Here is a 13,580-nt window from a genome sequence, read left to right as displayed (position 1 = left end):
TATATTTTTCTCCTACAACCTTGGACTCTTAAAGATTAATGATGCTCCTTTAAAATTAACATTGATAGGAAAGTTAGAGCTGATTTGCTCAAAGAGAGTTTGCCAGAATCAAGCCATCCTCCTCCCATGTAAAGCTAGTAGATTGAATGGGGTGTCAGTTGGCAAATCAGGATGAGAGGTTTAGATCCTGGAGACCACTTGAAGGAGGGTGTTCTGGTCATAACAGAGCCAGTAGAACAATTCTGGAACCTCTAAGAGTGAGCTTCATTAATGTGAGAATGTTTGAGGGGGAAAAAAACAGATGAGTTTTAGATAATTACCATGAACTATCGGAAACGTAAGTCTTGATTTCACAGGTTAGCAGATGTGAATTCAAGAGAAGGTCAGGATGTAAAGATTTGGAACCCAAATACATATTTAGAGGCTAAAATCATCACCTCTAAAAATTTTCCATATTATTTTGTTATTTACTCTTTAATCAACAAGCATTTATTTAAGACATGCCTTTTGTATGGAACACAGAAATTTAGAGGACAAAAGAAAATTCAACATCTTTCTCTAAGAAATTTATGATTATCCCGGATGTAGAAAAGTATTCTTTCAGATTAGTGGTATTCTAAGTTGATTATATTTTCATGTATCTACAATTAGGTTTGATTCAACTGAGTAGTGCTAGAAAGATTGAGTTAGGTACAATAGAAGAAGCAATTAATAACAGTCTAGTTAATTTTATGGATAAGATTCCATAGGTATTTACTCCAGTAGGTTTGTCTCAATAACTCCCTGATAATTTTTGGAAAAGAAGTGATGTGTAAACTACTCACATTGATCCATTTGTCATATTGAAATAATGCCCAAGACTTAATCTTACCTGATTTAATTTTCTGATCATCTATTCCATCACTACTCACCTACATTATCTATCTTACCCTTTCATCTCTTCACTCTATAAATTTCTCTTCACTTTTTTTAGGATAATTCACAGTAGTTTCTCAGCCTGAAGGTTAGGTGAAACATTTGAAGAATGTAATCAATAAACTGTGTTGTGTGATGGTTAGAACAATAGAGATATTATAAGAAATATTTTCTGTATGAATAAAGTTGACAGTTAATACACTGGTAAAAGTTATTAACCTATTAGCAATCAATAATACGACTCAAATTTCTAAGAAATAGTAAATATCTCTTCCTTAAACTGTACTTCATATTATCTTTAAAATATGACTAAAGCTGAATTTAATCTTTTTGCCTCAGTACATTTCGATTTATTATAGTAATTTCTTGGGATATTTGTCTTATTTTTTTTTTTTTTACTTCAACTGAGTTTTCAATTCTATTTAAAAATTTTTTGAAGTATTGTTGATTTACAATGTTGTGTTAATTTCACGTGTACAGCAAAGTGATTCACTTATATATAATATATATTGCTGGCTAGGTATTTTAAATTCAATGACCATTATGGTGGTTAAAGTATATTTGTTTAGTTATTTATTTTTGTTGTCTGGACAGGGATTTGAACCCTGGACCCTCAGATAAAAAGTCTGATGCTCTACCAACTGAGCTACCCAGGCTCTATTTTATATATAGCAGTATGTATATGTTAATTCCAAACTCCTTGTTTGTCCTTGTTTGTTCCTACCAAAGGGAAAACCTTTGGTAACTTTAAGTGTGTTTTCTATGTCTGTGGATCTCTTTCTGTTTTGTATATAGGTTCATTTGCATCACTTTTTTAGATTCCACATATAAGCAATATCATATGATATTTGTCTTTGTCTGGCTTACTTCACTTAGTATGATAATCTCTAGGTCCATCCATGTTACTACAAATAAATTATTTCCATTCATTTTTATGGCTGAGTGATATTTCAATATATATACTCAGTTTCTTTATCCATTCATCTGTTGCTGGAGATCTAGGTTGCTTCCATGTCAGTCAGTTCAGTCGCTCAGTCATGTCTGACTCTTTGCGATCCCATGAACGTCATGTCTTAGCTACTGTGAATAGTACTTCCGTAAACACTGGGTTAACATGTACCTTTTCAAATTATGGTTTCTCTAGATATATGCCCAGGAGTGGAGTTACAGGATCATATGGTAGTTCTAGTTTCAAATTTTTAAGGAACCTCCATGCTGTTCTCCATAATAGCTATACCAATTTATAGTCTCACCAACAGGGTATCATTTATACCTAGAGACAAATAGAAAATGAAAGCATGATGATCCAAAACCTATGGTACACAGCAAAAACAGTTCTAAGAGGGAAAGAAGTTTATAGCAGTAAAATCCTACCTCAGGACACAAGAAATATCTCAGTTAAACAGCTTAAACTTATACCTAAAGCAATCAGAGTAAAAAGAACAAACAAACCCAAAGTTGGTAGAAGGAAAGAAATCACAAAGATCAGAGCAGAAGTTGATGGAGATGAAGAAAAAAAATGAACAAAACCAAAAGCTGGTTCTTTAAAAAGTAAGCAAAGATGATACACCTTTAGCCAGATTCATCAAGGAAAAAAGAGGATCCAAATCAATAAAATTATAAATGATAAAGGAGAAATCACAATTGACACCACAAAAATACAAAGGACCATAAGAGACAACTACAAACAACTGTGTGCCAATAAAATGAACAACCCTCTTTTCAAGAAATGGATAAATTCTTAGCAAGGTACAACTTCCCAGTTGGAAACAGAAAGAAATAGAAAACATGATCAGACAAATTACAAGTACTGAAACTGAATCTGTAAAACTCCCAACAAATAAAAGTCCAGCACCACATGGCTTCACAGGTAAATTCTATCCAACATTTAGAGAAGAGTTAACACCTCTTCTTCTGAAACTATTTTAAAAAATTGCAGAGGAAGGAATGCTTCCAAACTCATTCTATGAGGCCACCATCATGCTGGTACCGAAACCAAATAAAGAAACTACAAAGGAAGAAACTTAGAGGCCAATATCACTGATAAATATAGGCACAAAAATCCTCCACAAAATACAAGCAGACCTAATCCAACAATACACTAAAAGGATCATACATCATGATCAAGTAGTATTTATCCCAGGAATGCAAGGATTTTTCAATATCCACAAATCAATCAATATAACACAGCATATAAACAAAGAATAAAAACCATATGATCACCTCCATAGATTCAGAAGAAGCTTTTGATAAAATCTAACATCCATTTATGGCAAAAACTCTCCAGAACAAGAAACCTACCTGAACATACTAAAAGCCGTATATGACAAAAGTGTATGTTAGTCATGTCTGACTCTTTGCAACCCCATGGACTGTAGCTCTCCAGACTCCTCTGTCCATGGAATTCTCCAGGCAAGAATCTGGAGTGGGCTGCCATTTCCTTCTCCAGGGGATCAAACCCCAGTTTCCTGCATTCCAGGCAGATTCTTTACCATCTGAGCCACCAGGGAAGACCCCATGGCTAATATCATGCTGAATAGTGGAAAGCTGAAAGTATTTCCTATAAGACCAGGAACAAGACCTTCCAGGTGGAATTAGTCAACCTCACTATCACTTGTGCTCTTTTTATTTCAGCTGGAGTGTTTTTGAAAGTGCTCTTCAAACTTAAATGTACTTACAAATCACTTGAATGTCTTGTTAAAATGCATATTCTGATTTAATAAGTTTGGTGTGAGATCTAAGATTCAACACTTAAATGATATTCCCAAGTGTGTCACACTTTGAGTAGAAAGGTATCATAGCATTCACTGCATTGTGCTTAGATATTTTTATTTTGTTTATATGAATTTCATCCAATAGACTACAGTGTTGGAGTATCATTGTTGCCCACACATGCTTATTGAACAACTCTGGGCGTTAGTTGCTCAGTTGTGTCCGACTCTATCTGAACCCATGAACTGTAGCCCACCAGGCTCCTCTGTCCATGGAGTTCTCCAGGCAAGAGTACTGGATTTGGTAGCCATTCTGTACTCCAGGAGATCTTCCTGACCCAGGAATCGAACTCAGGTCTCTTGCATTGCTGCCAGATTCTTTACCATCTGAGCCACAAGGGAAGCCCCTTTGTTCAAATAAATGATTAAAACTTGACCTGACATAAAATTCACCATCAAAGCAGTACTCTCAGCTTTCCTCAACCTTCAAGGCTTCTAAGATTACTACCAAATTTCTCCTTGTGAACAAAGATAGTGATTCCCAAAATTTAGTCCCACAGTGCTTCCTCACTAAAAAATCTTCCACAGGAGAATCGCTTTCAGGATACAATCATAAACAAAAGGTAGTAAAATGCATTATCCAGAACTTAAAACTTGAAGGCATTTCAGAAACATTTATGGAGCTTTAAATTTCTGAGGTTAGTATTTAAAGTTGGACTTTTAAATTCATTTTTTATTGCTGCTTAAAAAATTGCCACAAAGTGACTTAAAACAGCAGCCATATATTAGCTCACACTTCTGTAGGTCAGAAACCTAAGCATGAAATGGCTCAGTTTTTTGTTAAAAGCTCAAAAACTGAAATCAGGATCAACTGGGCTGACTTCCCCTCTGGAAGCTCTGAGGAAGAATCTGTTTCCAAGTTCATCAGGTTGTTTGTAGAATTCATTTCCTTGCAGTTGTAGAGCTAAGGACCCTGTTTCCTTGTTGGCTATAAGCTGGAGACTCCTCTCAGCTCCTAGAGATCACCTATATTCCTTGCCACATGGCTCCCTCCATCCTCAAGCCAGTAATAATGGATAGAATCATTCCTAGTCTTCAAAGTGCTGACCTCTTCCATCTCTAACATCTAGACTCAGATTTAAAGGGTTGGTGTGATTCAAGTGGGCTCATTCAGATAATCTTAAAGTTAGATTATTTGGTATTTTATTTACATTTGCAAAATCACTTATCACCTTGATTAGTGTTTGAGTGAATAATTGGGAGAGTGTGTACACGCAGGGCCGGCATTTAGGGATCATTTGAGAATTTCTCCATACCACAGCTTCCAGATGAAAGCCTGGAGAAACTCATTTTACCTCTCTTCCTAGATTCCATGGAAATAAAAAAAATAAAGGTGTACCATTGACATTGAATCCATAGCAACACTGAGAATGGGAAGGGGTGAAATTAGTGCACTCATCACTGGGACAAAGTTCTGAAGATCACAGGTAAAGATTGAAGATTGAATTAAGAAAAGGCTACTCAGGGCACTCAGGATGACTGCAGCTGAGGGGAAAGCCTGCAATGTCCAGGTCAACAGGCTTAGCAGGGGGATGTGCTATGGGCTGTGTACTGTTTATCAGGGCTCCCCAGCCTCTGTGATCTGATGTCTGATATTCTCAGGTGGAGCTGATGTAGCAATAATAATAGAAACAAAGTGCACAATAAATCTAATGCACTTGAATCATGTCAACCATCCCTGCCCAGGTCCATAAAAAATTTTTCTTCTTTGAACCTGGTCCCAGGGACCAAAAGTTTTGGGACCACTGTTGTGTATGGAATAGCCAGGCTGGATGGTCCTGCCTCATTTGTATACCCCCATCATGACACAGTTTTAATAATATAAGCTGTATATTTCAGTATTTATTTTGGTAGAGCCGACAAGACAATGAAAAAAGGTTAAAAATGTAATACTTCATAGGGGAATGGGACTGAAGCTAGGATGATAAACAGAGACTATTTTTCATTTAACTTCTTTCTGTACTTTTTGTGTTCTTTTTAGAAATTTTGTGTAAATAATAAAACTTTATTGTAAAAATAAATCCATTAGTTTCTTATTATCTTTTGATTTATAAGAATTCTCTATATAGTCTAGACAGCCATGAAATTAAAAGACACTTACTCCTTGGAAGAAAAGTTATGACCAATCTAGATAGTATATTCAAAAGCAGAGACATTACTTTGCCGACTAAGGTCCATCTAGTCAAGGCTATGGTTTTTCCTGTGGTCATGTATGGATGTGAGAACTGGACTGTGAAGAAGGCTGAGCGCCAAAGAATCGATGCTTTTGAACTGTGGTGCTGGAGAAGACTCTTGAGAGTCCCTTGGACTGCAAGGAGATCCAACCAGTCCATTCTGAAAGAGATCAGCCCTGGGATTTCTATGGAAAGAATGATGCTAAAGCTGAAGCTCCAGTACTTTGGCCACCTCATGTGAAGAGTTGACTCATTGGAAAAGACTCTGATGCTGGGAGGGATTGGGGGCAGGAGGAGAAGGGGATGACAGAGGATGAGATGGCTGGATGGCAGCACTGACTGGATGGATGTGAGTCTGAGTGAACTCCGGGAGTTGGTGATGGACAGGGAGGCCTGGCGTGCTGCGATTCATGGGGTCGCAAAGAGCTGGACACAACTGAGCAATTGAACTGAACTGAACTGAATAATCCTTCAATTTTATGGATTATTTTTGCTGTTTGAGACTTTTCCAGTTTACAAAGACTTTTCACATAAAGAAGTTAATTTTAGTGTTGTCTAGTTTACCAGTTACTTCTTTTATAGTCAGTGGTTTTTGAATAAAATTTAAAAATATCAGGATTTATTGACTTGGAAGCAACAGAAGACAACTTACATTGCTGAAAAAAGACAAAAATTGTGTTATAATTGCAAGAGTCTTTTAGTAATGATATCTTCTGGTACAGGTTGATTCAGGAGCAAATAACCATCAGAATTCCTCTCTCTGTTCAGACTCATGAGCGTTGACTGTTCTTCATTCTCACACACCAGAAAATAGGCACTGGTAACCCTAGACTCGTCTGGGTCATCACAAGATAACTGCACTCCAGATCCATACTCTCCTACTATCAAGTCTGCAGGAAGTAGAGAAAACTTCTCTTTCCCAGAAGTCCAAATACTAGCTCATGATTTATCAGCTATCATTTGCATACAAGCCTATAATGAACCCATTATTATGGACAAAATGGGGCATGCTGACTAATTAAGATCAATTTGAGTCCCCTTGTGCATCTGGAAACCTAGTCAACCGTTGAAGAGCACATGGGCCCAAAGTAGGGAAATAAGAGTAAGATTACCCAAAAATGCTAACCTTGTGGGGCTAGGTGGCCCCCAAACCAGTTAATGTCCAGATAATAATTACTTTTCATTTCATAAGTGATGCTGATAAATGATTGCTACTAGATTTACGGATAGAAACTTGGTATCAAATGCTGGCCTTTCCATTTAGTATAAGATAATTATCTATTTTCTCTAAGTTAGAGTGCTTCATATTTAAAATGGAAAGTATAATATTTTTAAGGTTATTATGGATCAGATAGAAATTATATGTAAACAGCCTGACCCATGCTTGATAAACATAGTACCATAACTGCTATTAACATTTGAGTGTTAATTGAAAGCTATGTGCCTCCTTTTCTAGAGGCAGTCACATATGAAGCTGCCTCTCTGCTTATGGTATTAATCCTTTGTTAATTGGACATTAGTTAAAGGAGATGAAGCCGGAGTGTAGCACTCATGCCTGCCCCACTAAAGTCCAGCCCAGGTTGATCTGCTCTGTTGATTGATGAAGAGAAACTGACCTACAGCTTGAAGGAGAAGCACAATTGAAATTAAAGGGACTGTGCATTTGCTTTTCAATATTCCATATAGACCACAGAGTTCTGTTTTGTGTTTTCGCTCACAACGCCATCCTTCCTTACTTGAACATTTTGACACAGCCTTTCTATGTTCCAAGAATGGATGGTGTAATTGTCAGGGACTTAAGAAGTTGGCTTAATTTCTTTTTCTTAAGGTAGGTCCTTAGACCTACCATAAGTTGGTTATCTGTTTTAGATATAGCGACGTGTACATATTAACTCCCAATCTATCACTTCACACTTCCCTCCTGGTAACCACAGTTTCATTCTCTAAGTCTGTTTATGTTTTATAAATAAGTTCATTTGAATCATTTTAAAATAAGTTCATTTGTATCATTTTTTAATATTCTGCATGTAAGTGGTACCATAAGATAGGTTTCTTTCTCTGACTTGCTTTACTGAGTATGATAATCTCGAGGTTCAACCATGTTGCTGCAAATGGCATTATTTCATTCTTTTTAATGACTGGGTAATATGCCATTGTGTATATAAATACCACATCTATTTTATCCATTCATCTGTCAATGAACATTTAGATTACTTCAATGTCTTGGCTGCAGTAAATAGTGCTGCTATGAACATTGGGGTGCATTTATCATTTTGAACTATGCTTTTCTCCAGATATATTCCCTGGAATAGGATGGCTGGATAATATGGTAGCTCCATTTTTAGTGAAGTTGGCTTAGTTTTTACCGAAAACCAATTGGGTTGATTATTTCATGGTAATATGATAGAACTTTCATTCTGTTGTTCATAAACTCCTGTGCTGGTGGGATCATGAGTTCAGTTGTTTTCAGATTGTCATTTGTGAAGTTGATGAGTTCCAAGGAAATATCCCAGGGCTCTTCCTAGGAAATTTAAGAGTATAAGTTAACTAAGCATGCAGTCTGCATGTCTCTAACCTGAACATTCCATTTCTATTGCTTCATACTGGGTTCTAGGTAACATTTTATTTAGAAAATAAAAATGAATTACACAGCTTCAAAAACAAACGTATTTTGGAGATTCGCTGTTTCATACAAAGGAACCACAATCTAATATATTAGCATGACCTATGTTGCACTGTTTATCTGTAAACTATTTAGATATTTAGTTCAGCCAGTATTTACTGAACATCTTTTCAGTGTGTCATGTGGCGCTCATGCCTGACTATGATGGTGGTGGTAGTTTAGTCGCTCAGTCGTGTCCAACTCTTTGCGACCCCATGGATTACAGCCTGCCAGGCTCCTCTGTCCATGGGACTCTCCATGCAAGAATACTGGAGTGGGTTGCCATTTCCTCCTCCAGGAGATCTTCCCAACCCAGGAATCGAACCCAGGTCTCCTGCATTGCAGGCAGATTCTTTACCAACTGAGCTACAAGGGAAGCCCCATACAAGGAGACAATCCCTGTCCTTACAGCGTAGATACCCCAAGGTAGCAGTGATTGCTGGATGCCTACTCAATATCCCTCCTTCCTTTCTTCCTTTCTAGTAGAATCACAATATAAAGCCAAGCAGCAATGTGCCCAATTAGAATACAATATTTCTTAGTCACTTCTGTAGTTAGGGTTAGCCAACAAGAAGTGAGCTAAGGTATTGGGTGAGACTTCCAGGAAGGTACTTTAGAAGGAAACTTAACAGCTTGAATGCACGTTTTGTCTATTGCATTCTCTTCCTTCCTGCTGTCTGATAAGCAGATGTGGTGGCTGGAGTTATCTTGGATATACGGCAACTTTAGGTATGGAAACCATACGCTGAGTGTTTCAGTTCAGAAAAATTGAAGGGTCCTAGAAATCTGATGAGCTTGAAGCTGTCACACAAGTTCAGGACTGCTCACTTCTGGGTTTTCTTTACATAAGATAAAAATAAACCTTCAACTTGTTTAAATAACTGTTGTTATTATTTTTAATGTTAAGTCAAACTTAATCTTAATGGTTATAAACAAGAATGTAAAGAGGGAAATTCAGGAGGGTGATAAATTAGGGTGCTCAGTCACTCAGTTATGTCCAATTCTTTTGTGACCCCATGGACTATTGCCCGCAAGCTTCCTCTGTTCATGGGATTTTCCAGGCAAGAATACTGGAGTGGGTTGCCATTTCCTTCTCCAGGAGATCTTCCCAACTCAGGGATCAAACCTACAGCTCTTGCATCTTCTGCATTTTCAGGCAGGTTCTTTACCACTGTACCACCTTGGAAGCCAAATTATGGTGGGGATAGAAAGTTTAGGAAACTATGAGGCTAAAATGTAACCCAGCTATGAAAGTTTGGGAAAGATTTCTTAAAAGAAGTGATGCCTAAACTGAACTCTGAACTGTAAAATGAGTTGGAGTTAGCCAAGCAAAGAGTACGGGATGGGATATCAGGGATGTAGAACAGTGTGTGCCGGAACCTGGGGGCTGGGGAGTAGGGAGATGACCTAGTGCATTCTGGGAATTTAAAGTATTTCAGTGAAGATAGGGCAACATGTGCATGGATGGGGGAGTGTAAGGCATGAGAAGGAATCATAAAGCATCTGGGCTGATTAAAAAGGGAGGCCACTAAAGGATTCTAAGCAAGGGAGTAGCATGATAATATTTGGATTTTAGACATATCATTTTAAATTGAAGTGATGGAAACCCAATTAGGAGACTGTTTTAATAATATTGACAAAAGTGGAGCAAAAGAAAAAGATTAAGAGGAAAAATTTAATAACTGTGGCTACTGACAAATTGGATGGAGAAGATGCATCCATGAGGAAGAGAGAAGAATCAAGGTTGATGGGTCTCTGGGTGGATAATTTTATTCCCTGATATAAGGAATCTGGGAAGAATAACAGATTTGCTGTTTTCAAAGGTCTTCAAAAGATGAGTTAGATCTGCCTGTGAGAATACATGTAAATGCCAATCATAAAAGGTAAGACTTCTGAGACTGCTAGCTCAGTCTTTCCATGATTTAGCTGCCTTATTTCCTTTAATTTCATCTATTTGTAGCATCTATTCACTGATCTTCTTCATATGAGATGGAAAACAATCGATAATTTTCTAAATCTAAATATTTTTCATCCTTTAACATAAAACATCTGTTCTGATTTGTCCAATTTTAAAAGCATACGATACAAAAGAGGAAAAAACATATTTCAATAATAATTCTACTCTTTCCTGTCACTGGCCTTTTTTTCATTTTTTAGTTGGTATCAGAAACTTCAGACAATACTTGTGTAGCAGGGACACATTGATAAAATTATCCAAATCTCATGCCAGATTTCTTGTGCTCAACTATCCATACACTTTCTCTGCAACATACATTTTATCTTCAATAGGGATGTTGTAAAATTTAATTTAACCCTAGTCATTGTAATGAGATCAGATTCAAGAAAGAATTGCTAGGGAGTCTATACTGCTGAAGTAAAATAATGCAAGATTGCTTTGGATGGATGTAAAATGAATAAGGATGCTCACTAGAAGTTGTTGTTGTTGTTGAATACCTAAATCATCTCTGACTTTTGGTAACCCCATGGATTGCAGCATTCCAGGCTTCCCTGTCCTTCACTATCTCCCAGAGTTTGCTCAAACTCATGTCCTTTGAGTCAGTAATGCCATCCAACTACCTCATCTTCTGTTACCCCCTTTTCTTCCTGCCCGCAATCTTTCCCAGCATTAGTCTTTTCCAACAAGTCAGCTCTTTGTATCAGGTGGCCAAAGTATTGGAGCTTCAGTTTCAGCATCAGTCCTTCCAATGAATATTCAGGACTGATTCCCTTTAGGATGGACTGGTTTCACCTCCTCGCTCTCCAAGGGCCTCTACAGTAGTTACATCCAAACAACAGTTCCAGTTCAGTCACTCAGTTGTGTCTGACTCTTTGCGACCCCATGAATCGCAGCACGCCAAGCCTCCCTGTCCATCAACAACTCCCAGAGTTCACTCAGACTCATGTCCATCGAGTCAGTGATGCCATCCAGCCATCTCATCCTCTGTTGTCCCCCTCTTCTCCTGCCCCCAATCCCTCCCAGCATCAGAGTCTTTTCCAATGAATCAACTCTTCGTATGAGGTGGCCAAAGTACTGGAGCTTCAGCTTTAGCATCATTCCTTCCAAAGAAATCCCAGGGCTGATCTCCTTCAGAATGGACTGGTTGGATCTCCTTGCAGTCCAAGGGACTCTCAAGAGTCTTCTCCAACACCACAGTTCAAAAGCATCAATTCTTTGGCGCTCAGCCTTCTTCACAGTTCAAATCTCACATCCATACATGACCACAGGAAAAACCATAGCCTTGACTAGACGGACCTTGGTTGACAAAGTAATGTCTCTCCTTTTGAATTTGCTATCTAGGTTGGTCATAACTTTTCTTCCAAGGAGTAAGCATCTTTTAATTTCATGGCTGCAGTCACCATCTGCAGTGATTTTGGAGCCCCCCAAAATAAAGTCTGACACTGTTTCCACTGTTTCCCCGTCTATTTCCCATGAAGTGATGGGACTGGATGCCATGATCTTTGCTTTCTGAATGTTGAGCTTTAAGCCAACTTTTTCACTCTCCTCTTTCACTTTCATCAAGAGGCTTTTTAGTTCCTCTTCACTTTCTGCCATAAGGGTGGTGTCATCTGCATATCTGAGGTTATTGATATTTCTTCCGGCAATCTTGATTCCAGCTTGTGTTTCTTCCAGTCCAGCGTTTCTCATGATGTGCTCTGCATAGAAACAGTGTCAGACTTTATTTTTTGGGGCTCCAAAATCACTGCCGATGGTGACTGCAGCCATGAAATTAAAAGATGCTTACTCTTTGGAAGGAAAGTTATGACCAACCTAGATAGCATATTGAAAAGCAGAGGCATTACTTTGCCAACTAAGGTCTGGCTAGTCAAGGCTATGGTTTTTCCTGTGGTCATGTATGGATGTGAGAGCTGGACTGTGAAGAAGGCTGAGCGCCGAAGAATTGATGCTTTTGAACTGTGGTGTTGGAGAAGACTCTTGAGAGTCCCTTGGACTGCAAGGAGATCCAACCAGTCCATTCTGAAGGAGATCAGCCCTGGGATTTCTTTGGAAGCAATGATGCTGAAGCTGAAGCTCCAGTACTTTGGCCACCTCATGCGAAGAGCTGACTCATTGGAAAAGACTCTGATGCTGGGAGGGATTGGGGGCAGGAAGAGAAGGGGACGACCGAGGATGAGATGGCTGGATGGCATCACGGACTCAATGGATGTGAGTCTGAGTCAACTCCGGGAGATGGTGATGGACAGGGAGGCCTGGCGTGCTGCAATTCATGAGGTCGCTAAGAGTCGGACACGACTGAGCGACTGAACTGAACTGAACTCTGCATAGAAGTTAAATAATCAGGGTGACAATATACAGCCTTGACATACTCCTTTTTCTATTTGGAACCAATCTATTGTTTCTTGTCCTGTTCTAACTGTTGCTTCCTGATCTGCATACAGATTTCTCAAGAGGCAGGTCAGGTGGTCTGGTATTCCCATCTCTTTCAGAATTTTCCACAGTTTATTGTGATCCACACAGTCAAAGGTTTTGGCATAATCAATAAAGCAGAAATAGATGTTTTTCTGAAACTCTCTTGCCTTTTCCAAATAAAGAAGAATCTCAAAAAAAAAAATTTTTTTTTACTAACTTCTTCAACCGTTATGTATTAAACACCTACCATATTCTCATGAAGCTGAGAATCTAGCAACTGAGACAAACTTTCAAGTAAATACATAATTACAAATTATAACAAGTACTCTGAAAGAAATGTCAAGTATAATAAAAGACTGTAACAGAGGGCCTGATTTACACTGAGAACAGGCCCTATACCAGTCAAGGTTTAGGCTGCAGATAGCAGAAGATATATTAGATACCTTAAGCAGAAAGGTATTTGTTATAGAATATTAAATGGTTTTCAGAATGAGTGGTGAAACCACAGACCCTAGAATGAGTTGCCATGAACTGTCTCCAAAGCCAGACCACAGAATTGGACCATACTTACTGCTGACTGCAGGATCATATCCCCTCTTCTAAGATATATACCATAAAAATGGGTGCCTTGCGCCCACTTTTCTCTTCAGTTAACTCAGTTCCGAAATCAAAACATCCACGGGAGCTTA

At 38.3% G+C, this 13,580-nt stretch overlaps 1 non-coding gene across 1 annotated transcript; it reads right to left on the bottom strand.

Moving 5' to 3' along the window:
* Window positions 1-1,498: 1,498 nt before the first annotated feature.
* On the bottom strand, window positions 1,499-1,571 carry TRNAK-UUU (transfer RNA lysine (anticodon UUU)). The gene has a single exon. It is a non-coding gene; the product is annotated as a tRNA-Lys (tRNA).
* Window positions 1,572-13,580: the final 12,009 nt, after the last annotated feature.

This window comes from Budorcas taxicolor, chromosome 1 (genome assembly GCF_023091745.1).
Source record: "Budorcas taxicolor isolate Tak-1 chromosome 1, Takin1.1, whole genome shotgun sequence".
Lineage (NCBI taxonomy): Eukaryota > Metazoa > Chordata > Mammalia > Artiodactyla > Bovidae > Budorcas > Budorcas taxicolor.
The sequence above is the reverse complement of the archived record's forward strand: the minus strand, read 5'-3'. Positions and strand labels throughout refer to the sequence as shown.